Here is a 23,473-nt window from a genome sequence, read left to right as displayed (position 1 = left end):
ATGAGAGGTTATGAAAGAAGAAGGAAGCTGGTTGGAAAGAAAAGAACTAACAGAAATTCTAGACATTACACATGGCCATATATAGTCATTGCGTAAGCGATCTAATGCTGTGTTATAAGTTGCTCCAAAATGTAGTGGCTTAAAAAAATAAACATTTATGATTACCCCATGGTCTTGTGGGTCAGGAGCTTGTAGACAGCTCAGCTGAGAGGTTTCAGCCCAGAGCCTCTCGTGAACTTACAGTCAGGGAGTAGGTGGGGGTCAGTCGTGGAAGGAGGGTCACTCCCACGGCTGGCAGGTTGGTTCTGGTTGCTCGTCGGAGACCTCAGCTCCTCCTCCATGGGCCTCTCCATAAGCTGCCTGAGCGTCCCCACCATTCGGGGACCTATTTCCCCCAGGGTGACAATCCAAACGAGCCAATGCTGTGGGAGCCATGCCTTTTACGACTCAGCCGGCTTCCGAGGTCACCCATCATCACTTCCTCCACTTTGTGCTCACTGGAAACGAATCTCTACGAATTTCTCTCTGGCCCTCATTCCAGCTAAGGAGATCAGGCTCCATCTTTCGAAGCAATGGATTTCATTTTACGTGTATAGAAATAAAAAGGGCTTAGCAGTGGTTATCCCTTAGTGAAGGGTTAAATGTGATTTTTTTTTGCTCTTCTCTGTTTTTTCCAAAATTTCTATAATAAAAATATTTTCACTTTTATAGTGAGAGATAAAATATGTGTACAAAGGAGGACACTGTCTGTGAGGAGCTTGATATTTTGGGGCACTTACTCTGTACCAGGCAGTGTTCTTAGTGCTTTAAGATATTAGTTCATTTACCTGCCACCACAGTAACTCTATGAGTAGGTACTAGTCTTATCCCTGTTTTTAGAGGGGAAAATAAAGCACCATTGGTAAACATGTCTTGGAAAGACCCACGTTTCTTTCCACATCTGGAGTCCTGTGCATAAAATCTTTGTCGTGCACGAAGATTTATTAAGCGCCTCACAGAGTTCAATGGAGTGGCTAGCATTTCATGATGTCACCTAATTCTGCTTTCTGTTTTTATAAGGCTTCTTCCTGTCTTCTTTGTGGAATAAAGGTGTATGATTGGGATGATAGTAATTACCATTGGCCCAACGTGAAGATGTCTTAGAATTGTCCAAAAGACAACCGAGAAAGCTTTCCATGTTTATAAGGGCTCCGTGAGTAGAGCCAATCTTTCAGGGATTAAATATATTGCCATTCACAAAAGGATTGGTATTTATTTCTCTAAACAGACAGAATAATCAAAAAACAACAGTACTGCATTAGATAGGAGCTCCTTTTTTCTCTTGCTATGTTGACTACAAAATGGAACATCCTTGTTCTCCTGTTCTCCCAGTTTGGCACAAATGCCCCTTAATTGGCATCCAATTCTCACCTGAGGAGTTGACAGGAAAAGGACACAAATCATCTATTCATTCAACATACACTTCCTAAACTTCTACCGTATTCCTGGCACCACGCTAGGCACAGAATATTCTGGGGAAGTAAGAAAAATGTGGTCCCTTTCCTCATGGAATTTATAGTTAGGCAGAATATCGATAGAGATTGTTAATCGGAGATACTACATGTGAATGAATAATCAGGACAATCCTCAGCTATACAGGCAATCCAGAACATACCAGATATTTGTATCTGAGAGTAGGAAGAATGTTATCTGACCTGTGATTAAGCTGGAGTACACAAGATGAAGCTTTGGGAGGAGAATTCCACCCAATTCTGTTATTTTGTTTGTATTCTAATAAGTACATCTTCATTGTGCCCTTTCTTTCACGAAGAGTAGGAAACGTTTTTACTCGTATGTGGAAATCTTCTATTTTACCGCTAAGAGGGGGTATTCAAATATTACCTATTGTATCATCTAAACTGTGCAAAAGGCTGCATAGACGAAGACCATCAAGAAACACGCCGAAATATTTAAAATTATCATTTTGGGGTGAGAGTGTTTGTCATGATTTCAGAATGTTCTTCCTCGCAAGTTTCCGTGTTTCAAAAAAATTATTTTAAACAATTATTTGATTCACGGATGCCAGATCATATACTTGTGGTTCTATTTGGATAAAAGCCTGTCAGTCTGAGAATGTGTGCGTGTTCCACAGACGGTTTGCTGTGTCCATCCGTGATTCCAGGGCAGATGAGAGCAGAATTAATGGCAATGGAACACGGCACCAGCTCATAATATGACATAGAAGGTGGGCGAACCGAAAGGTGATGGCTAAGGGGCGAGAGAGGGTGGGGAGACCGGAGGAGCATGGTTCAGTGTTTGACATATTGAAAGACCATTATGTGAGTTCAGACAGTGGTCATGATATGGAGAGAAGTTTGGATCGGAAGCTTGATAAATAAGTAATGGCCACCGAGGGTTTAGACAGTTTCATATTTAAAGAGATATTTATGAACTATTGCAGGACTCGGAGCTGATCTCTGCTTCTCTCTTCCCTTCTCATTACAGCCAAAGGGAAGAAATGAGGTCTAAAGAAAAATGCAGACACCCTTAGAACCACGTACGACCTGTTCATTAAAAGTGAATGTAAGAGTTAGCACAAGTTGATCCGGAAAAGTTCATTTTTATCTCTGCCTCCAATAACTGCTTCAGATGAGTGTCCTGAACGGGTGCAGCTCAATGTAATGCATCCTGTCGCAGACTGCTTTTGATACAGAATTGTGTTAAGCATTTTGATGAGGATCGTACACACCCAAGCGCCAAACCCGGCTCTGTTTCGAGATTCCAAATTTCTGAAGGAGACGGGGGGATAAATGCAGAATTCTGCCATTACCGTATTTGCGTGTTTTGTTTTGCTTTGTTTATTTTTAAATCAAGGCTTGTTGGCAGCCACCCTGAGGATTATCACAGTGTTCAACTATTCAGTCCCAGCCTTTCTGCCTTATCTGGGACCTCCCAGGGTGCGATCTGCAAACCTACATGAGGATCTGGGAGCGTGAATACAGGCATATATGTGTAGGCACCTTCGTGTGTATGCAAAATGAGATTATATCGCATAAATGTAAGCGCATAAACGTATTGCGGGTATAAAGCCAGAGAGAACGGGTCTCAGTTTCCCTACCCACAAAATGCAACTCGTCATTCCTTCCACGTTGGATTATTGGCAGGACTATGTAAGACAGGATGTGTAAATAATTTAGGATGTTGTAACCATTCGATATGTAAAATGCTTTTTCGGTTGACTTTGTAGAGATATGCATCAGTCTGAATAATTGTTAATGGTTATGAAACTAGTAGTAAGATCCACGTTTTAAGTTTCTTCCATTCTACCTGCATTCAAAACCCAGCGTATTGCCTACGATATTCATAGTGATTCCTCCAAACCCAGTAGATTGCCCATGACTATTTATATGGATTTCTCTCCCCACATTTTCTTAAACCCATTCTATAGAATGAGAATTCTCTTTCCCATTTACCTGACGTAAGATTCAGATTCCGTGTTGGGGAAGGTAAGGAGAGTCCAGAAGGAAGATGACTCTCTTTTTTTGATCTGACAACCTTTCTTTATTCCTTGAGGAGGGCAGAATTTGCCTAACACAGGTGTGCGAACATCCATCTCTGCCCCAGCCTATCACAGTGCGTGCCTGTAATCCCTCTTCCCAGGCGTTCGAGACACTTGTATGTCATGATCAGTTATCTGCAGACAGGTGTCTTAGGAAAGTGCCTTGGCCTGAAATTGTCTGTTCCATCATCCTGTCCATGGAATAGTACACAAAAAGATTGTTGAAGGGGCACACACACTTTTCTTTAAGTAAATTAGGTTTTCTTTGAAAGGTGTTCTCAGTCTTCCCCATGACAGGTGTGAGTCCCAGAAAACACAAAGTCCTCCGAGATGAGTGAGTTCTTTCAATGATAAATATGGGTCAGGTCACCCTCTGCGCGTCTTCTGGGCCACCTGTGCATGCGATTTCCCCGGGTTCAAGTATGACAGAAGGAGAAGAGAAGTAACCTCACGCCAGCTCAGCCACGTTGGTACCGTGGGGCCACTAAGGATTGGGTGGTCCCGCAGTGGGAAAACCGGGATGTCTTTCTCTCAATGACAGTTGAAAGGCAGATAATTTTATCTGCAGATTCGAATAATGGTAAGATATGACCTGAGTCCCTGGAACGATTTCCAGGCCAAATCAACTTCCAGTGGTAGTTAACTACAAGCTTTCAATCTACTTCCAATACCGGTTCAGTATATGCAGTTGTGTAGGAGGCCTCACTTCCAACATGAGAAGGTCTTATTAGGGGCTCAGATGCTATTCTGGGTCCCAGATATCCACTTTAGACAGGAACTCCAACATTTATGTTAGCATCGCATGAAAAAATATACTTGCTGTGTGCATGTGAGTGGGTAGGAGACCATGAGCTCAAGCTTATTTTCTAAAAGGAAGGAAAAAGAAGTTCTTAGGAGGAAGGCTGTGACCTAGGACAGAAGCATGCAGAGTCAGGCCAGGGTAAAATAGTGAACAAAGAAGGTTTCACTGTAAGTTAAGTGAAAGGGGTAAGAAGGGGTTAATGTGTAGGCGTAGGATATGTGTATGAAGAATAAGACGTATTGGGGTGCCTGGGTGGCTCAGTCGGTTGGGCGTCCGACTTCAACTCAGATCATGATCTCGTGGTTCATGAGTTCGAGCCCCGCGTCGGGCTCTGTGCTGATAGCTTGGAGCCTGGAGCCTGCTTCTGATTCTGTGTCTCCCTTTCTCTCTGCTTCTCTCTCTCTCTCAGAAATAAATAAACATTAAATAATAATAATAATAATAATAATAATAATAAAAGAAGAGGTAGCATGTAGTGATCACTTACCAAGTGCTACAGATTTGGCTAAGGACTTACACACCTGATCTTGTTTGATGATCCCCAAACCCCATGACAGAAGCCGTGCAGGGCAGTAGTGGGAACACAAGATCTAAGGAAGCTTGAGTTCACATCCTGATGTCACAGCCTACTAGCTGCATCATCCTGAACAATTTGGTAACGCCCTCACTTTTTGATCATGAGAATGATGGCCGCACCTCAAAGATAGCATGAGATTATATGAAATGAGGCTTGTAGAGCACCTCTCTTGTCACAGGGGACCTTCTCAGGGAAAGCTAACCGGGATGAAGTCACCATGGCAGTTGTACAGGTGAGCTCGGGTGGTCGCGTACTTGTTCAAGACCACGTAGCTAGTAAGTGGCAGAGCTGGGACTTGAACTCACATCTGGGCTGTGTCAAATCCTGTATGTGCGGCCGTGCATCACGAGGGTCTGATGGTAGACAAGAGAGGTGTGGTCAGTTCTTTGCTTCCGTAACTTAGGACTGGCCAGTCTGAATGTGAATATGCTCATCCATGGAGAAGCGACCTCCCTTCCCCATGCCCTCCATGTTCACGTGCCCTGCATGTCCACAGGGCAGTGGACACGGCTGATTCTGAACTTTAAAGCCTAAGTTATCCTTATTGGTGGTCATATAACAGATCCCTTTGTCTTTGACATCAGAGCCGGATTAATTGGCAGACTCTGCCAGGCACAACTGGACTCAGGAGATTCTACAATGTGAGGAATGAAAACAGCCACACTTATTGTATTGGTTCTGGTCAATTACTCGAGGCCTCATAAACGCTTGTAAGTAGAAACTTTACTGTATCCCTCGTGCAGTCTTCGCTGCCCTCCTGCTCTGTCTCCCATGCCCATATGGCTTCTCCCGGAGTCCCAGGAGCTGTATTCATTCAAGATTCAGTTGGAGAGGGAAATGGTGGGTTGGGAAGTCTGGAAACCTACCTCAGGTCCCAGCTGCTGCTGTTTCTGGTGCATCCACATGGTGTTACCGTTGAACACTGGTCGCATGCAGCCTACGTGGTTTTGCTGACTGCAGGAAGGCCTTTTGGCTGCTTGAGATCTTAGCTTTGATCAGAATGATATCCTAACCTTAGAATCCAATGGTTTAGCCCTCTTGGGTTTCAAGTGTTTGCTCCCTGATTTCTGTAAAGTATCCCCACTGTGTCAGAATGATAGGATCCAAGGCCTCTCCAGCCTTAATCCCATGGTATGCCCTGGATGTTTCTCCATCAGACTTTTAGGGACTCATGTTGACTCTGGGTCACCAGCCAGGATGACCTTCTCTCTCAGTGAGCCCCCACTTTGGGGCCAATCAAGAGATCACAAGCAAGAATGTCTCAGTGAGAGTATTTACCCAAAGAAAACTAACTTGAAAAGATATATGCACCCTTATGTTTAGTGAAGAATTATTTACAATAGTCCAGAGATGGAAGTAACCTAAGTGCCCATTGATAGACAAATAGATAAGGAAGATGTGATTGATACATATAATGGAATATTATGCAACCATAAAAAGCATGAGATCTTGCCTTTTGCCACAGCCTGGGTGGACCTAGAGTGTATTGTGGTACATGAGGCAAGTAGGTGGCTCAGTCGGTTAAGTGTCTGACTTTGGCTCAGGTAATGATCTCATGGCTCGTGGGTTCGAGCTTCGTTTTGGGCTCTGTGCTGACAGTTCGGAGCCTGGAGCCTGCTTCGGATTCTGTGTCTCCCTCTCTCTCTGCCCCTTCTCTGCTAGCGCTCTCTCTCTCTCTCTCTCTCTCTCTCTCAAAAATAAGTAAACATTAAAAAAATAAAAAAAAAAAAAGAAACAAGTCATACTGAGAAAGACAAATACTCTATGATCTCCCTCAGACATGGAATGTAAAAAACAAAACAAATGAATAAACAAACAAAAATCAGAATCAGACCTGGAAATGCAGAGAGCAAACTGATGGCTGCCAGAGGGAAGGGGGCTTGGGGGACAGGCAAAAAGGGGAGAGGGAGATACAGGCTTCCAGTTATGGCATAAATGAGTCACGGGAATGAAAGGTGTGGTGTAGGGAACATAGTCAATGTTATTGCAACAGCGTTGTATGGCGACAGATGGAGGCTACGCTTACAGGGAGCACAGCTTAAGTAGAGAGAAGTTGAATCGCTAGATGGTACACCTAAAACTAACGTAACATGTGCGTTAACTATACTCAAATTTAAAAAATTAATAAATTTTAATCAAAAGAAGATCTCAGTGAATCAGAGGGTCTAGAAACAGTGAGTCACCGAAGGAAAGGGGTCAGGAAATTTCTTTGCGTCAGATACCTTGTTCCTTGTGTAAATTTCCCACACGTTCTTGAGAAACCAGCGCTGACGGCAAAGGGCACTGGGAGCGGCCGCCCCACACAGTCCCATCGCATCTTTTCCCCTGGGCCAGGGACTGTCTGCTGGGCTGTAGCCTCCAGTAACTCTTCCCAGAGTAAAGAAGCTCTGCAAGTTTCCTTCTGCGTCTTCTTAGCGACCCATACCGGTAGCCTCCGGGGCGGGGGAAAAAATCAAGGCATCACGACACTGTCATCCCTCGACATGATTGTTCACCTTTTCCAAACTGGAAGTTCAAGGTCCAGGATGTAGCAAGTGGGACTTGATTGTTCGGAGAGCGGGACGGCACAGCCCTAAGCAAGGACGCCTGCTTGTCATGCAGGTGTGACCTGCGCACTGAGAGCTTCTCCGGGAAGGAATAGTGACGTTGTGCCTTTTCTCCCAAAGCCGTCCAGGAGGCTGTACTAACAACTCATTGCTGACGAGGCATAACTAACCTGACAGTGGATTGTGAAATGTTGAACCAGTTATTCCAATAACATTTATAGTAGTCTTTTTTTTTGTTGTTGTTTAGCAAAGAACAATGTTTGTTTATTTTTGAGAGAGAGAGAGAGCACAAGCAAGACAGGGCAGAAAGGGAGGGGGACAGAGGATCCAAAGTGGGCTCTGTGCTGACAGCAGCGAGCCCAATGTGGGGCTCGAACCCACGAACTGTGAGATCATGACCTGAGCCGAAGTTGGACTCAACCGACTGAGCCACCCAGGTGCCCCTGTAGTAGTATTTCTTCTCATGTTGCTTTTAGTCTAGACACTGAACAACAACAAAGGGAAAGTACAGCATGCCGTGTGTGAAAGGCGGAGGTATAGCTCTAGCAGAGAATGAGGGGAGTGTGGGTTAGAGTAATCTGGGCCGTCTTCGCTCAGGATGGGGCCTTGAAGCTGAAGACACAGAAGGGACCAGGTAGGCCAGTGATTCTTCGCTGAGGGTGACTTTGTCTCCCTGGGGACCCTGGACAACGTCTGGAGCCATTTTGGGTTGGCACGTTGAGGAGATGGGGAGGTTACTAGTAGCATTTCATGGATGGGGCCCAGGGACACTGCTGACCATCCCCCAACGAACAGCACAGACCCTGCAGTAGAGAATTCTCTGGCTCCAGATGTCAATAGTGCTGTGACTGAGTCATAGGCTCACAGCTGGGAGGTATACTCCAGCCACGTCACAAGAGTACGATATCGGCCAAGAAATAACCGGAGGCAAACACCCTCAGAAGCAGCACCATTTGTTCAAATGGACGATCCTGGGGTTGAGCGGAGGCGGTGACGTCTGGGAAGATGGAGGTTGTGTTTGGAGAGCGGCCGAAGCCACACTGGATGAAGGGAGAGAGGCCACTGCTTGTGCCCTGAGGGGTCAGGTGGTAAGGACAGGGAAGAATGAGACAGGTGTCAGCCTGAGGAGGCAGTGGTGGGAACGCTGGAGAGGGCCACCATAGTCACGGCCAACAGGGTCGCTAAACATCCTAAGTTTTGCAGAAAAGCCAGCGTCCTGAAATGTTACATCTTGGGCAATGATTTATTTTCATGATGTCTAACACTGTGCGATGCAAGAAGAAACGCAGGGGAGAGTTTGGTGTGTAGAGCTTCCGTTTGTGACACCTGGGTCAAAGATACGTGGGACTGAGGTGTTCGGACAACATGCTTTTGCTACGTTCTGTGACGGCAAAGGGCAGATCGCCCAGCTCATCCTCGACTGTAGGTCTTGAATGTGCCACATTTTTAAGTCAGGAAGGTTCTCGCTTTCCACCTGCACCCCCTTTGCTCTGTCTTTCTCTGCACCTTCCAAACCCAACAGTCAAGATCCAATGCCCCATTGCCAAGACTCACTTAAACAAGATGGAAAGAAAAGACAAAAATTCTCCTTAATCCTGGCTGATATGTGACTTTGCTTAGCACTTTGAATACTATTAAGTGTTTGAATTTCTTCCTGTGTCTTTTTCACCGAGATGACTGTCTTTCTATTTCGCTGACAGCCTCTGCAGGACCAAATTGACAGCTCTTTAAAGGCGGCTGACGAAAAGCAGCATTAATTAAGTCATTGCCGGACTGTAATTGTGTTAAGAAGTAAAAATCTAATATGAGAAAAGGTTAGTGAGTCCTCTCTTGTGTCAGATTTTCTACTCCCTATGAATATTAATGTCCTTAATGAAGACAATCTTTGCCTCATCAAGTCGTTGTTCTGCATTCAGGTGCCAAATCCCGGTGCCATTGATTTGTTTTTAAAGAACAAATATGTCAGGAGAGAGTGACTGTCCTGTTTCTTATCAACATCATCGAGGATGCTTTTGTATTCCTGGAAAGAGTTTATAGATTTTGTGTGCATGTACAAGCTCTTGCCAAGGGGAGGGGGAGATCATGATGCGCGGGCAAGGTAAATGAGTTACAGTAATTTAATATTAGTGTTGCGTTTGATTGCATTAGCTCCTTTTCTGTGTGTGTGAGCAATATTCCTATATGAGCAGGGTTACAATCAGCAGTTTTAATGATAAAATAGGAATTCTCTCCAGCAAAGGAGAGGCCTGCGATGTGAGCATTGAAATGAGCTCCGTGAGAGAGTCTGATCCTCCTTTGCTGACGCCCCCCTTCCTGATGGAGTAGATAATGATGATACTGATGAAGGATGGTTCTTAAGTAGGTTGGGGGCCCTGAGGAATGCAGCTGTGCCGAGGAGTGCTGTGTGCCTTTCTCCTCTCCCTTTCTCTCTCTCCTATTTTTCACTCCCACCTCCTCTAATTAAAGAGGAGATCTCTTTTCTCTTGGCCGATAAGTGGAGTAAGCTTCCCCCCTCCAACCCCGTCCTTTGGCATCACTTGGGTTTCTCTGCTCTAGACAGTCCAGGGCATCCTGCTCCTGCCAATAAAGTCAGCACTGTCTATTTTTTTCTGGTGACAGTCTGATTGAGGCCGTACATTGAGTCACGTACCTCAGTGATTAGAACCTGTTAACAACATTGGGTTGGGCTGGCAGTAATCGGGAAACTCCAAAAGAGTAAACTGCCTTGTGAGAGGTGGTGCTTTCTACACGTAAGTCCAGGTCAACAGGGTTGTTCTGTGAGGGGCAGTGACTCCGGGGTCCCTTCGACTTCTCCTCGTCATCTCCAGTATGGTTCTTGTCCTCATGGGCCAAGATGGTTGTTGGAACTCGGGCTGTCATGCTCACTTTCAGGATAGTAAACAGGCAGCCTCACATTGCCCAAGAGGGAAGGGGGCCCAAATTTACTGTGATCACATATGTGCTAGGCAGTTCTCCTATATTATTTAATTTTCATGTCATTATATGATGTATCACTGCCTATATTAGTTTTCTATTGCTACATAAAAAATTAACACAAACTCTGTAGTTTAAAACAACACACATTTATTATCTCACAGTTCCGTGGGTCAGGAGTCAGGGTTTGGACTGGCTGGGTCTTGTGCTCAGGGTCTCAGCAGGCTGAAATCACGTGTTGGTGGAGGCTGTGACTCTCATCCAAGTCCCCGGGTCATCCAAGCCCACTGGTTGTTGGTATAGTTGATTTCCTTGTGGTTGTATGACTGATGCTCCCCTTTTCTTGCTAGCTGTCACCCGGAGACTACTGTCTCTGTCGTCTAGAAGTCACCCGGAGTTCCTTTCCACATGGCTCCCAGAGGCAGTTCACAACATGGCAGTTTGCTTACTTCTGGGCCAGTAGGAACTCATCCCTCTGAAGCTTCATCCTCTTGTGAAGGCTCCTCTGGTTAGGTCAGCCCCCCTCCCCCCCCCAGGATAATCTCCATCTGATTAACTCCAAGTCAGCTGATTAGTGACCTAATTATAGGAGTGAAATCCCATCATGTTTACAGGTTTCATTCATAGTCCAGGAAACGGAATGATACAGGGTAGGTAACACCAGCAGGTAGGAATCTTGGGGGTCATCTTAGGGTCCTGCTGACCATACTTCACCTCTTCTACAAATATGGACATTGAGGCTTATAATGACTCAGAAACTTGTCAAAGTTTGTGAAGTGGGCTAGGATTGTATCTACATCTCCAAATCCCATGATGATTTTTTTCAGATAATGTAATACCAACTTATTGTCAATATACATAGAGTGGTTGGCCATGCCCTTGGTTTTGCACAATGTCCTTGAATCAAGTGTCTGTCAGGTGGAACGTAGTCATTAATTCATTGAAGAAGTGTTCATTGAGAATCTTCTGTTGGCCAACCACTAACATGGAGAGACTTTGACATGAGGCAGTATAGAAATGTGGTGAAAAGGGGCTGAGCCTCTCTTGAGCTAGAAGGCCAAAGGCCAGGGTTTGAATTGTAACTCAGTCACATAGTGAGTTTATAGCCCTCTGCAATTCACTTAACCTCAGTTTACTAATCTGTAAAGTGAGGATGATAATAATAGGACTTAGTTCATAGAATTGTTGAGAAATAAAACGCTCAATCAATATTTGTCATGAAATATTTGTGTCCGTGTTGCCTGGTTTTGATGGCAGACTTTTGGAAGTAAGGAGTGAAGACAGGAATCTCTTTTGCCGTACCATTATACCTCCCATCAAATACCAAGACTTATCAAAAATTAATTCTTCCTACAGATCTGATAGCACATTTCTGCCATGAGGCAGCTTTTTCCCATCTTCCCAAACACACTTGGGCATTCAGAATAGAGGGGGGAAAATGCATATTTCACTAGTTCTCTCCAAACACAGTGCAGACTGCTAAGCTGTTTCTTCAGAGGGGGAGAATCGAATTGGCTCCAGATTCCTTCTCGGCTGCCAGACCGTGGGAAGTGAGAGAGAATGTCAAAGCTGGCAGTTGACAAACAATAAGATTGTTCCAGAATGAGGAGGATTGGCCTAAGCAATATCCTTCACAAATGTTTTTCTCAGCTTTTAATGAAGAAAGAGAAGGGGGAAAAATCCACAAACCCTACCAAGATATTCTGGAGCACGGGGGTCACAATTTGCAAACGTTTTAAGCACAGCAAGGTACCAACTTTGAGTGTATAGGAGGCAAAAACGTTTACATATGCAAGAATACATGTAATTAAAGAACTGTCCTTCTAAACAGAAATGAACAATGTGAATATTATCAGTCCCCTTTGATCCCATCCCCATCCTCCTTCCCTCCAAAGAAACCACCGTTAACGAGTTTGAAATATGGCCTTTGACCATTTTTTGTTTTTAAATCAATTATGTCTATGTTATATTCCCTGAGAAAATACATAGAATTGGTTATTTTTACACAAGACACACAGAATCGCCTGAAGTTCCTTTTACTTTTATAAAAAGTATCACAATGCACAAACCATTCTGCAACTTGCTTGTTTTGTTCAACTAACTGTCTTTCACAGATCTCCCCCCACGTCGATACATATTGATCTTGCTGATTCCTTTTAAACTGCTAAATATCCTACATTTAATTTGTCTATTCCCCTGTTGACGGTTCAGTTTGTTTCTAACTTTCCAGAATCTATTTGGAAACACATGGCAACTGTGGCTGGCCTGTCATTCTTCACTTTGGTCATATGATTTCAGGGTATTGCCTCTTAAAGGTTTTCTGTTTCTGGTTTTTTTTTTATTGTTTGTTTGTTTGTTTGTTTGTTTTTTTCTAAATGATACCGGTTGATAGAAGGTTCCTTTGTTTCTTGCAATATTATATACTAACAATAGGTCAGGCAGCGTGTTAGGTTTTGTAGATATCACATCAAGTGTGAGAGTCTCCCCCTGCCCAAAAGCAACTCGAGTAATAAATTCTATGAGACATGTGTGTACAAGTTAATCTGTGGCACATAGTAGGACAGTGGAGATGACAAGTTACAGAGTGTTCCTTGGAAGAGGATTGTCAGTTTGATTTCAACTCTTAGGAACCATCCTTCAAAATATAACAAGGTTCCTTCCTGGGAACCTTGGTAAAGACAGTCTGTAGCAGGGAATGTGATCTTGGATGATGATTTTGACTTTCCTGTAGATATCACTAAGGGTATCCGTTGGACTATTATTTAAGATGGTGAATGGAGAGACAAGAAGAACAGGGAGAAGAGTGAGCTATGAATTATGTTGACCTAGGATGTGTCTTAGAAGTTAAAAAAACCAATATGAATGATGTATATATGTGTGCGTGTGTTATAGGGGAAAATATGCTGTTTCTGGTTACTCTGATGACCCTAAAAGCTAGGTTTCTAGTATTTGGGGATTTAAAACTGCAATTTTTATGATTATGATTAATTGGGGATTTTCAGCCCCCAATTTCCTGTCTTAACCCTCGGGCCTCACTTTTTGTCTACCACATTCTGAGGCTGCTATGTAAGTTTCTCGGCGTTATGACCTTCTAGGTCTCATATTGTGAGCTCTGTATTTTTCTCTGACAGTCAGTAGACCCTGCCCTTTCAACAGCCAGAGGAATGGTCAAGTCCAGGTCCTGGCTAGAGAGCAGGGGTGATCAAAACACCTTCAGTGTAGGGGTTCCTTCACCATGATTGTTTCTCCCCTGTGTGCTCAAATAAAATTATTTCCTACATGAGAGAGCATCACTATGGATCTGTTTGGAAAATCCCTTCCTGATTTTGAAAGGGCTTCAGTGATTTCTTACATTTGTGAACTCTCTTCTAAAGAGGAAAGGAAAGGAAAGGAAAGGAAAGGAAAGGAAAGGAAAGGAAAGGAAAGGAAAAGAAAAAGAGAAAGCATGTTTTCACAGGAGAAATTAGAGAAAATGTATTCCATGGGGATTTTGTTTTGTTAACTGTGGCTAAACAGAATGGAAGTCAAATCCAGACAGGTTTCTCTAACTATAGGTTTTTGACCTTTCTTTTTTTATGTTCTGGAAAGTTAGTTCAAAGTAAATTATTTGTCTCTAAGAAGGGGTACTAGGTATTGGGAAAGTAATACATCAAAATGTAAATATGTACATCTTATGCACACAAGTGAGAAAGTCAGGATGGGTAGGAATTTGTTTTTGAAATAGAAGTTATATTATGTATTAAATTGACTATGGGGTTCCCCTGACTCACAGTTAGATTTTGATTGGAACTGCTTGTAGATGGATGAGTAGCAAAATAATATTTGAATAAGTGCCCATTTACATAAAACATACACCCAGTCTTTAAGAATAACAGTGAAATGTATTATAAGTCAAGGCATTTTTTTTATTTCCCTTTTTAAATGTAAAGTGAAGGCTTTCATTTCCAGAAGGATAGAGTATATGTAATTTTCCCTATTCCAAGTAAAGATCCTGGGTATTGTATATATAACCAAATTAAGAAGACACTAAGAGTTGAAGAGAAGAAAGCAAAGAGAAGGAGGCAGAGCAGCACGGGTCTCTGGGCTCAAGGATGATGTGGTGGTGATTTCCCTGGGGTTTCTTTTTACATCCTACAACCCACACGGGGAGCCAAAGAAGCCAGAAACCCAGCAACACCAACAGGTGCACAGAAAAGTGCCCCAACAAAAACTTGTTCTCTCTAGCCCACGGATCAAAAAAAAAAAAAAAAAAAAAAAAAAAAAAAAAAAAAGGGCAGCCTAAGAAGAAAGAAAATGCTTAAATAGCCAGAGAAAGAAATATGGCTCCAACCTCACTCCCACCGGGAAAGGCTAATGGGAAGCTGATCCTTCCCTTTCAGGAGGCTGTAACGAGGTGCCCCAGGACTCCCACCTGATTGGTATCAGAGGACACACCAGGGAGAGACAGGACGACCACCACCGCCCCCCAGTATCAGTCCCTCCCCTCGCCCTGCGGTGTCATCATCAGAGGCCAGTGGGGAGCTAGAAATCCCCTCATCCAGAAGGAATGAAGGATCTTAGCCCTCCTGTGCTGGTGTCATCAGAGGCTGAATGGAGAATCTGGACCTCTCCCTGGAGGCAGAAAAGAAGTGGCCACATGAGGAATCCTTGGAATGTTGAGAACATGGGAACATTCTCTAGTGGCGGGCATCAATGCCAGTGTCAATGTCAATTGTGATATTGTGCCACAGTTCGGCAAGATGTGACCATTAGGGGAGACTGGGTTAAGGGTGCACGGGAGCTCTCCGAGTTACTTCTTACAACTGCCTGGGAGTCCGCAATTACCTCAAAATAAAAGTGCCAAATGAAACTAAAATGGAATACGCGGTCTTCTGGTCGTTATTGGGTACCTAGTTTCGCATTCATCTGTTTTTCACAAAGACGTTTAGTGAGGACTGAGTGGGCATCAGGCGGTGAGGATCCTAAAATGTGTGTTTCCATTCCTGCCCTCAAGGATTTAGTAATCTCTTGAGGAGAAACCAATGTGTAAAACAATAAAAAGGAAAAAAAAAAAGTCCTTAAAAATAGAAATGGATTATTTGGAGGCTCCATGTTTTATCCTCCTAATCAACTGGCTAAGGGTCCAATGGCACCAAAAAAAAAAAAACAAAAAAAGACTTTATAAAATACATTAGGACTTTCCTAAAGTTCCTACTTTGAACAATTCAAGAAGTGTGCTCCAGCAAGAAGTGACAACCCACCAGTCGTAGGGCGAAACCTGTGCACACGATGGGTAACTGGGACGTATTGCTGTCTTACGCAGCTACTCCTTAAAATCACCATAAGCATCATCAACTTCTTGCATCTTGAAATGGTTTAAATACCCTGTTTTCAAGGTTGTAGACTACACTGGCTCATCACGTGAAGCACCACTTCTGTTTCTCTTTGTTCTGACCCCACCTGTTAAGGTCATTCACTTGACATCCTGAGCATTGCCCCATTCCCACCAATGCCAGGCCACAAAGGGCAGCCCCTGCAGTGGAGGCGAGATTGTGAAACCTCCCCGGTGCAATTCCGACGTGAGATCAGGTCAGCAAAAGGAATCCGCAAAAGCCCCTCCAAGGCCAAGTCCACCCTGCTCTCCGGCTTGTTTTCTCTGCCTCCTGCTTCAGCGTTTCCACATCCGCACAGCAAACCCTGCCTTGGAAGCTGACTCTCTCTCCTCTCATGTGTGAACTATTTTCACTGTGGCTTTAGAGATGGTGTTGTTGCCAGATTTAATGTAATGTAGACCAATGTTTCCCAAATTCAGTTTTGCACATTGGTGACAGTCGGTGACAAAGTTTTTGCAGATCTTCAATGAAATAAAGGAAATAAGAAAAACATCGCACACATTTTGTGAGCCAAATGTATTCAGTTTAAAAAGGGTGGTCCTTTATGGAGACACCGTTTTTCCTATTTTGGGGGTGATTAAAATGATTTCTCTTCTGTGCAAAGGTGTTTGTGTTGATGATGGTTACATTTTACTTTTTCACGATCTTAGCGTGCAAGAGAAAAAGTTGCCCCCCACCCTGCCCCATGATGGTCCGGACCTCCCTTCTCTGCAATTTCTCTGTGGTTGAAAACAAGTAGCAAAAAATATTGGACGCCATGAATATGCAGTTTTTTAAAGACAAGCAAATATGACAATAGAGCACAGCTTTCCAGAGTTCCGTGGCAAACGAGGACTTGCTCACATACCTGCCCCACCTTGGAAACTCATAGAGCATATTTGCCTTTTATAGGCTCTGAAAAGTACAGCTGCAGAGATTCTTAACATTGTATACTACTGCATTTGGTTAATTCATTCAACCATAGTATTCTTCTCTTTTCTCTACACAGTACAGATTGTTTCACGGTGTGCATTTTGGGAAATGCTGCCGTAAGTGACATATGATACATTTGAGTGGAGAAAATGGCTGGCCTAAGAAATTTGGGTAAGATTAGTTGGGCAGATGTTTCTGAGAGCGATGCATTTGGAGAAAACGTGTTTGAAGGTAAAAAGAGACTTGGCCTGGCTGCAGGAAGAGGCCAAAGAAAAAGATAAAGTGAATCTATACTTGCAGCTGCAAAGCAAAACTGCCCACAGGTTCCAGGTAGCCAACCTGAGTGTGTGAAATGGGCAAGGATCCATACTGGGGGGTGGTGGGGAGTGTGGCAAACTGGTGAGCACACGCCATGCTGTTGACCTCCCGTGGATTGTCAGCATTCAAGGAGGTGGGTGTGGTATCTTTTATATTTTGAAGAGAAGCCAGCGATCTAAATCTTTTTTCATGAGAAGTTTCCATTTATTTATTTATTTATTTATTTAGTTAGTTAGTTAGTTAGTTAGAGCAAGAGTGAGGGAGAGGGGCAAAGGGAGGGAGAGAGAGAATCCCAAGTAGGTTCCACACTTAGCAGGAAGCCTGATGCAGGGCTCAGTCCCACAACCCTGGGATCATGACCTGAGCCGAACTCAAGAGTTGGATGCTTAACCGACTGAGCCACCCAGGTGCCCTGAGAAGCTTCTCTTTTTTAAAAAGTTGATGATTCACAGCTAAAACCAAGATATGAGTGAAATGTATGCCTATGTATATGTGTTTTTGTATATGTATATGCTGTATACATATATACAATATATATTTATAGGTTGCTGGGTTACAAGCTATGATTGCTTCTTCATTAGGAGATCATTGCAGAAATTATTTGATATATAATAATGAAGTGTACCATATCAAAAATTCTACTGATTTTGGGAATATACAACATCCTAAACAACCATGAATGTTTAGGCTCATTGTCCTGTTAGACCAAGATGGCCCCGGTCTGAATTTTCCTTCCCCAGGAGGTCATATTAATGCTGTTTGCTTTTTTTGTTGGAAAAACAAAACAAAACAAAAGCAGAATCCACCTAGATACCACCCTCTCTACTTCCCTGTTCCTCTCTTCCCTTCTGGGCTCACCTCCTGGGTCGTCCCTGTGCGCATCTTCTGGGCTCACCCCCTGGGTCGTCCCTGTGTGCAGCTGTCCTTGGTGTTGGAGCTTGTGGAGCACTAGCCGCAGGCCGGCAGGTAGATTTAGTTCATGTTTTATGAGAAGCAGAGAGAGAACTTAAGGATTTCTTATCATGCCTGATCTAGGAGCCGCGAAGGGAATGACAGCACCGCAATTGCATTTATCCACGAGAGTTTTTAAAACAACCGCCACAACACCGCCTCATCTCCAAAGAGGACATGCGACTCTCCGTCTCAGATTAAATTTAACAATTAAAAAACATTTGTGCCCCTAGTAGAGAAAATTATTCTCCATAAAGTTTTTGTGAATTACCAACATGGTCATTTAAAAAGCATTTTTTTAAGTGTATTTATTCCGAGAGAGAGAGAGTGTATGAGTGTGTGTGTGAGCAGGGGAGGGACAGAGAGAGAGGGAGAGGGAGAATCCCAAGCAGGTTTCGCACCGATAGAGCCTGATGCAGGGCTTGAACTCAGGAACCTGCGAGATCATGACCTGAGTTGAGATCAAGATTCAGACGCTTAACTGATTGAGCCACCCGGGCACACCCCAACATTGTCATTTTTAACTAGCACCCACGCCCCACCTAGGTGAATGTGAAAGCACACAGGTGGCTTGAATTGAAAAGCTGAACATCGAACATGGAATATTACGGCTCTCTGCGCGTGCATTTTTGAGAAGATTTGCTATCAAAGTCTAAAAGTTCCCGTAGAAAGAGGAGGACACTTTCAGTGGATGCCAGTACTTCTCAGCTGAGGCTGATTTTACTCACTCCATCCCCCCGTAACCCTCTGGGGCCATTTGGCATTGTCTGGAGACGTCACTGTCAAATCCGGAGGATGGGAGCTACCGTCATCCAGTGGGAAGAGACCAGGGGGGATGCTGGTTTGAATTTACATCGTGCACAGGGTGCGTTACCTGCAAAGCTGGCGAAGAGGGAGACTTCTTTGCACCTCATCCTCGCCAGCTCGGCTGACATTCTACGGAACTGCTGCCGTGTCAGCCTGGAACCCGTCTCGGTGGGAGCACCTTGCAGGAAATTCATCGGGGGAAATAAAACGCGTGGCTCTTGTCTGAGCCACTGGCTCGTTACTGTTTCTCTGGACATGTGGGAGCCAGCGATGTTCTCCCGAAGGAAAACCGTGTGCTCTGAAGCTATCATTTCAAGAGATTTCATTTAAAATAGAGTTCTGAAAAAATTCATGCGGGTACAAAAAGGTCCTGCGTTTATTGCCTGTCCAGCTATTTTCTGGGATCTGCTGGTGAGACACAACTAGGGGGAAGAAAGCGGCAGGGCAGGCAGAATGTGGTCCTTACCCTCATGGGTCTTATGATCTAGACCAGGGATTGGTACACTTTGCTGTAAGTGCCTGATTGTGAATCCTTTAGATTGGGGGGCCATCTGGGTTCTGTCACAACTACTCGACTGTGCAGCTGGAGCATGTGTGTGGTGTAGATGACACATAAAAACATGGATGCGTCTGTGTCCCAATAACCCTTATTTACCAAAACAGGCCACCGTCCCACTCTCTGGTCTACATTAGTGGGATAGACATTATTCTGATAAGTACTTGATGACTCATATTTTTTCCATCTGTCTTCTATTCCCGTGTTTTTTGTTTTGTTTTGTTTTGCATGAGAATTCCTTTGTTCTATTCAGATCTCAGTGTAAAAGTCACCTTCTCAAAGAACCCTCCTTCATGATCAAAAATTGTCCGTCTATTGGTTTTCTGTCACTTCATCCTGCATTTTCAGCTTCATGGTAACTATAAATCAAATCATCTTGTTTATATATTTGTTTTCTGTTTTTTCTTGCCTTGCAGAAAAACAGGCATCTGATCTGTCTTTACATCTCTCTCCCAACCTGGTAGAACAGTGCCTGGCACCTAGCAGGTCACACATACACACACACACACACACACACACACACACACGCACACACACACGCACGCATGCACGAGAGCCCGCGGGCGCGCAAAGCCAATAAAGGAAACTTACAAGAACGTACTTAGTGGTGAGATTTAAACAAGTTGGCGGGTGGTGGTGGGGGGGACTGGGGATCTAATTTGAGACGTGGTTACTCTGTCACTGAAGTAACAAGTACTAGTAGGTCACACTAATTGATGAATGTCCTGTGCCAGGCAGTATTCTAACCATTTGTGTGTATTAACAATTTTATGAAGAATTAATATTATCACCCAATTTATAGACGAGAAAAGAACTTGGGAGATTAGTAATCTGAGTGAGGTTACTAATAAAATCTGGGATGGACACCCAGGAAGTGTAATTCTTGCTCCTTAACATTGTAAGAGGATGTTTCCACTGTATTTTCCACACCAAAAAAAATATTACAAATTAAAACAATTTAAGGAGCACCTGAGTGGCTCAGTCAGTTAAGCATCGGACTTCAGCTCTGGTCATGATCTCGTAGTTTGTGAGTTCGAGTCCCACGTCAGGCTCTGCGCTGACAGCTCAGAGCCTAGATGGAGCCTGCTTCAGGTTCTGTGTCTCCCTCTCTCTGCCCCTCCCTTGCCCATGCTCTGTCTCTTTCAAAAATAAAATATAAAAACATTTAAAAATCTTTTAAGTTTTAAAAATAAATTTTAAGAATAAAACAAAAAGCAAGAACCTGACTTTACTAAAAAAATTGATTTGTTTGGTTTCATGACTCCAGTACGTCTGAGAAAAGAACCTGGTAAAACTAGCAAAATTTCAATATGTGAATTCCACCCCACCCCCACCCCCACCCCCAGCTCTTAGATTGCTTTGGGGAAGTTAGGACCCTGAGTCTGTACATGCCCAGGGGAAATTGGGTGCCGTGGGCTTCACGCTGCGGGGGAGGGAGTGCTGACACCCTTCTGCGTGGGGCTGGTTTGCAGCAGAGGCGACGGCTCCCCACCTGGCAGGGCAGTGGGGACTCCTTCACGTGAGGATTGGACCCGGTGCGAACGCGGCTTTACCTGGCAGCATGACAAAGGCATCATATATTTGTTGCCAAGAAATCGTCATTGCCAATTACACGTACGCAAAACAAGACCTCGTCTCTGACTTAAAGAGCTCTCAAGCCTGGAAAGGGGTGAAAACAGGCTGCCTCAAGGTACAGCAAGGGGTTTGCAAGATGGGGGAGGAGATTCAGAGCTAACGGGGCTGATGCACCTATTAGCAACTGTAGCAGGGAGGGGCTAGACCATGACTTTGCAAGAGGCACATGGCATTAGGAGATGATCCTGCAGGACCGGAATGTCCCTGCTGAGGTGCCATCTGGATGAGCCTTGGGGGACCTAAAGTAGTCTTGGTGTTCATAATAACCACTGGACACTCACTTGGACACCATCCTAAGGATTTTACCTGTATGGTGTCACTGTGTCCTTACAACCAACCTACTATTATTATCCCCATTTTCTAGATGAGGAAACTGAGGTATATAGGGGTTCAACAATTTTTTTCCCAAAATCACATGGGAGAGTCGTGAATGGAACTCAGGCAGATCTGCCTCCACGTCCCAGGCTCATAACTGCCTTTGCTAGTAGAGCCCCAACCTGGCTTCCTGCTCATTTTGTAGATGGAGAAAACAAGGCTTGGAGAAGGACAGTCGCTTCTCTGAGATTTTAACCTGAATCTGAGCCCTTATCTTTCTGGTAGAGAAGCCCCATGGTCCTGTCATTACCCTAGGACAGTAGCTATGGACCCGCTTTACAAGGTATCTCTCTCTGTGACATCCAGATTACCTCTCTGGGGAGACGCGATGGAAACTGGTCTGGGTTGGTTGGCCTTGGGAAGGAGAGGCGGGCAGGTAGACCTTGTGGGATAAGTCCAACAAGGCTTTGAGTCTGCACCCAGATATGGACAAGGAGGCATGTAGGAAAGGCAAGGTTTTGCCCGTGGGTGGGTGCCTTGTATCTTGGAAGTGATGTTTTGCAGAGATGAAGGAGACGAGTGGAATGGCTTGGAGAATGAAGGCAATTTTATCAGTATTGTTATCCATCATAAATAATTTCAAGCAGGCATTTGCCTCCCCAGAACCAGCTAGTAACTTCTGGGAGGCTGTCCTTCTTCCGGTCACAGGTCATACACAGTATTTCAAGTCTGAGGGCATAATATTTGATCACAAACCCTGACCTCTAGTCTTGAAGACATATGCTCTGAATTTTAAAAGGCTTCTTCCGGAAATATTTAAAGCCAACCGTTTCATTAAATGAGTCCCAGATATCCAGACAGTGTGACTGGATGTAAATAATATGGAATTATTTATGAGGATGACTTGTTCTGAGAAGATTATTGTACTAAAGAGATGGAAATCCCACCTTTTCTCCCCATTCACTCACTGGGATTAGAGCCGATATATTTCAGATGTAGCCAAGAGAGAGAGAAGGTAAAGTAATTTGGGGACACAGCTACCCCGTGGTCCACACGGACTGGGTGATGGAACTTGTAGTTGCTTTTCCATGGGATCCAGCCTTTGCTTAGGCAGCAGAACACTCTCCTCTCATGACGAATTTTTGGATTTGAACTGACCGGGCTCATCTTGCGTAGCTCAGATCTCTTTTATTTGGGGCTGCTTAATTCTTGTTTTTTCTTTTTTCTCTTTTCTTTTCTTTTCTTTTCTTTTCTTTTCTTTTCTTTTCTTTTCTTTTCTTTTCTTTTCTTTTCTTTTCTTTTCTTTTCTTTTCTTTTCTTTTCTTTTCTTTTCTTTTCTTTTCTTTCTTTCATCTCTACACCCAACTTGGGACTCGAACTCACAACCCCAAGATCAAGAGTTTCATGCTCCACTGACCGAGCCAGCCAGGTGCCCCTGGGCTGCTTAATTCTTACCATTTATTTGGGTGGAATTTTTAAGCATGTAAGCTTAAATAGTACTTACAGGGATTAGGATAGAATCCATTTTGTTTTCCAAACCAAGAACCCCCTTTTGTCTTACCTTGAAACTGAAAGCTTTGATCAATAATGCTTCACACTGATGTTGGAATTGACATTCTCATGTGCATTTACTGGCTTTCCAGGCCTTAGAAGATCTGGCCCCAAAAGCTACCTCTCTAGCTTCATCTCATCTTTCTCTCTTGTTCTCTCTGGGTTCCAGTCACATGACCTTCTTCCATTTCTTTGAAATTGAAATTTCTTTCCGCAGATTCTAGTTTTGGAGGCTGGAATATCCTGATCTGATCCCCAATCATCTCTCCGGCAATGGCTTAATGTTACTTCCTCCAGGAAGACCTCCCTGACATCTTCCTCTTCCCCCCAAACTGGGTCATGTTCTCCTGTTATATATTATCACTGCACTAGTTTCTTCTCTTCTATAGTAGAACTTACATCAATTAAAACTAAGTGTGGGTAGTTGTGTTATTTTTTACGATCATGTAGTTTCCTAATGGGCTACAAATTCCCTATGAGCAAGTTATCTATGGTCTCTCAGGGTCTACGACAGTGCTTAGCATGTTGTAGTTGCTCAATAAATAAAAGAATGAACGAGTGAACAATGAGTGAGTAAATGAGTATTAGGCTAATTGCCCACGAATTATGATTTGGGAATGTTACAGAAAGGCAACTCAAGGTCTTCAGAATCCAAAATC

The 23,473-nt window shown here is 43.9% G+C and overlaps 2 long non-coding RNA genes across 6 annotated transcripts in view; both read left to right on the top strand.

Annotated features, from left to right (window-relative positions):
- The window catches only part of LOC123384266, a 36,682-nt gene extending 33,874 nt beyond the window's left edge, over window positions 1-2,808 (top strand). The window contains exon 3 of the long non-coding RNA XR_006595071.1: window positions 2,485-2,808. This is a non-coding gene — a long non-coding RNA (uncharacterized LOC123384266). The remainder of the gene's footprint in view (window positions 1-2,484) is intronic.
- The window catches only part of LOC111559754, a 496,575-nt gene that overhangs the window by 290,063 nt on the left and 183,039 nt on the right, over window positions 1-23,473 (top strand). The gene's annotated exons all lie outside the window — the stretch shown is intronic.

The sequence above is a fragment of the Felis catus genome, chromosome A3, assembly GCF_018350175.1.
Source record: "Felis catus isolate Fca126 chromosome A3, F.catus_Fca126_mat1.0, whole genome shotgun sequence".
Lineage (NCBI taxonomy): Eukaryota > Metazoa > Chordata > Mammalia > Carnivora > Felidae > Felis > Felis catus.
This window is presented reverse-complemented; position numbering and strand designations above follow the sequence as displayed.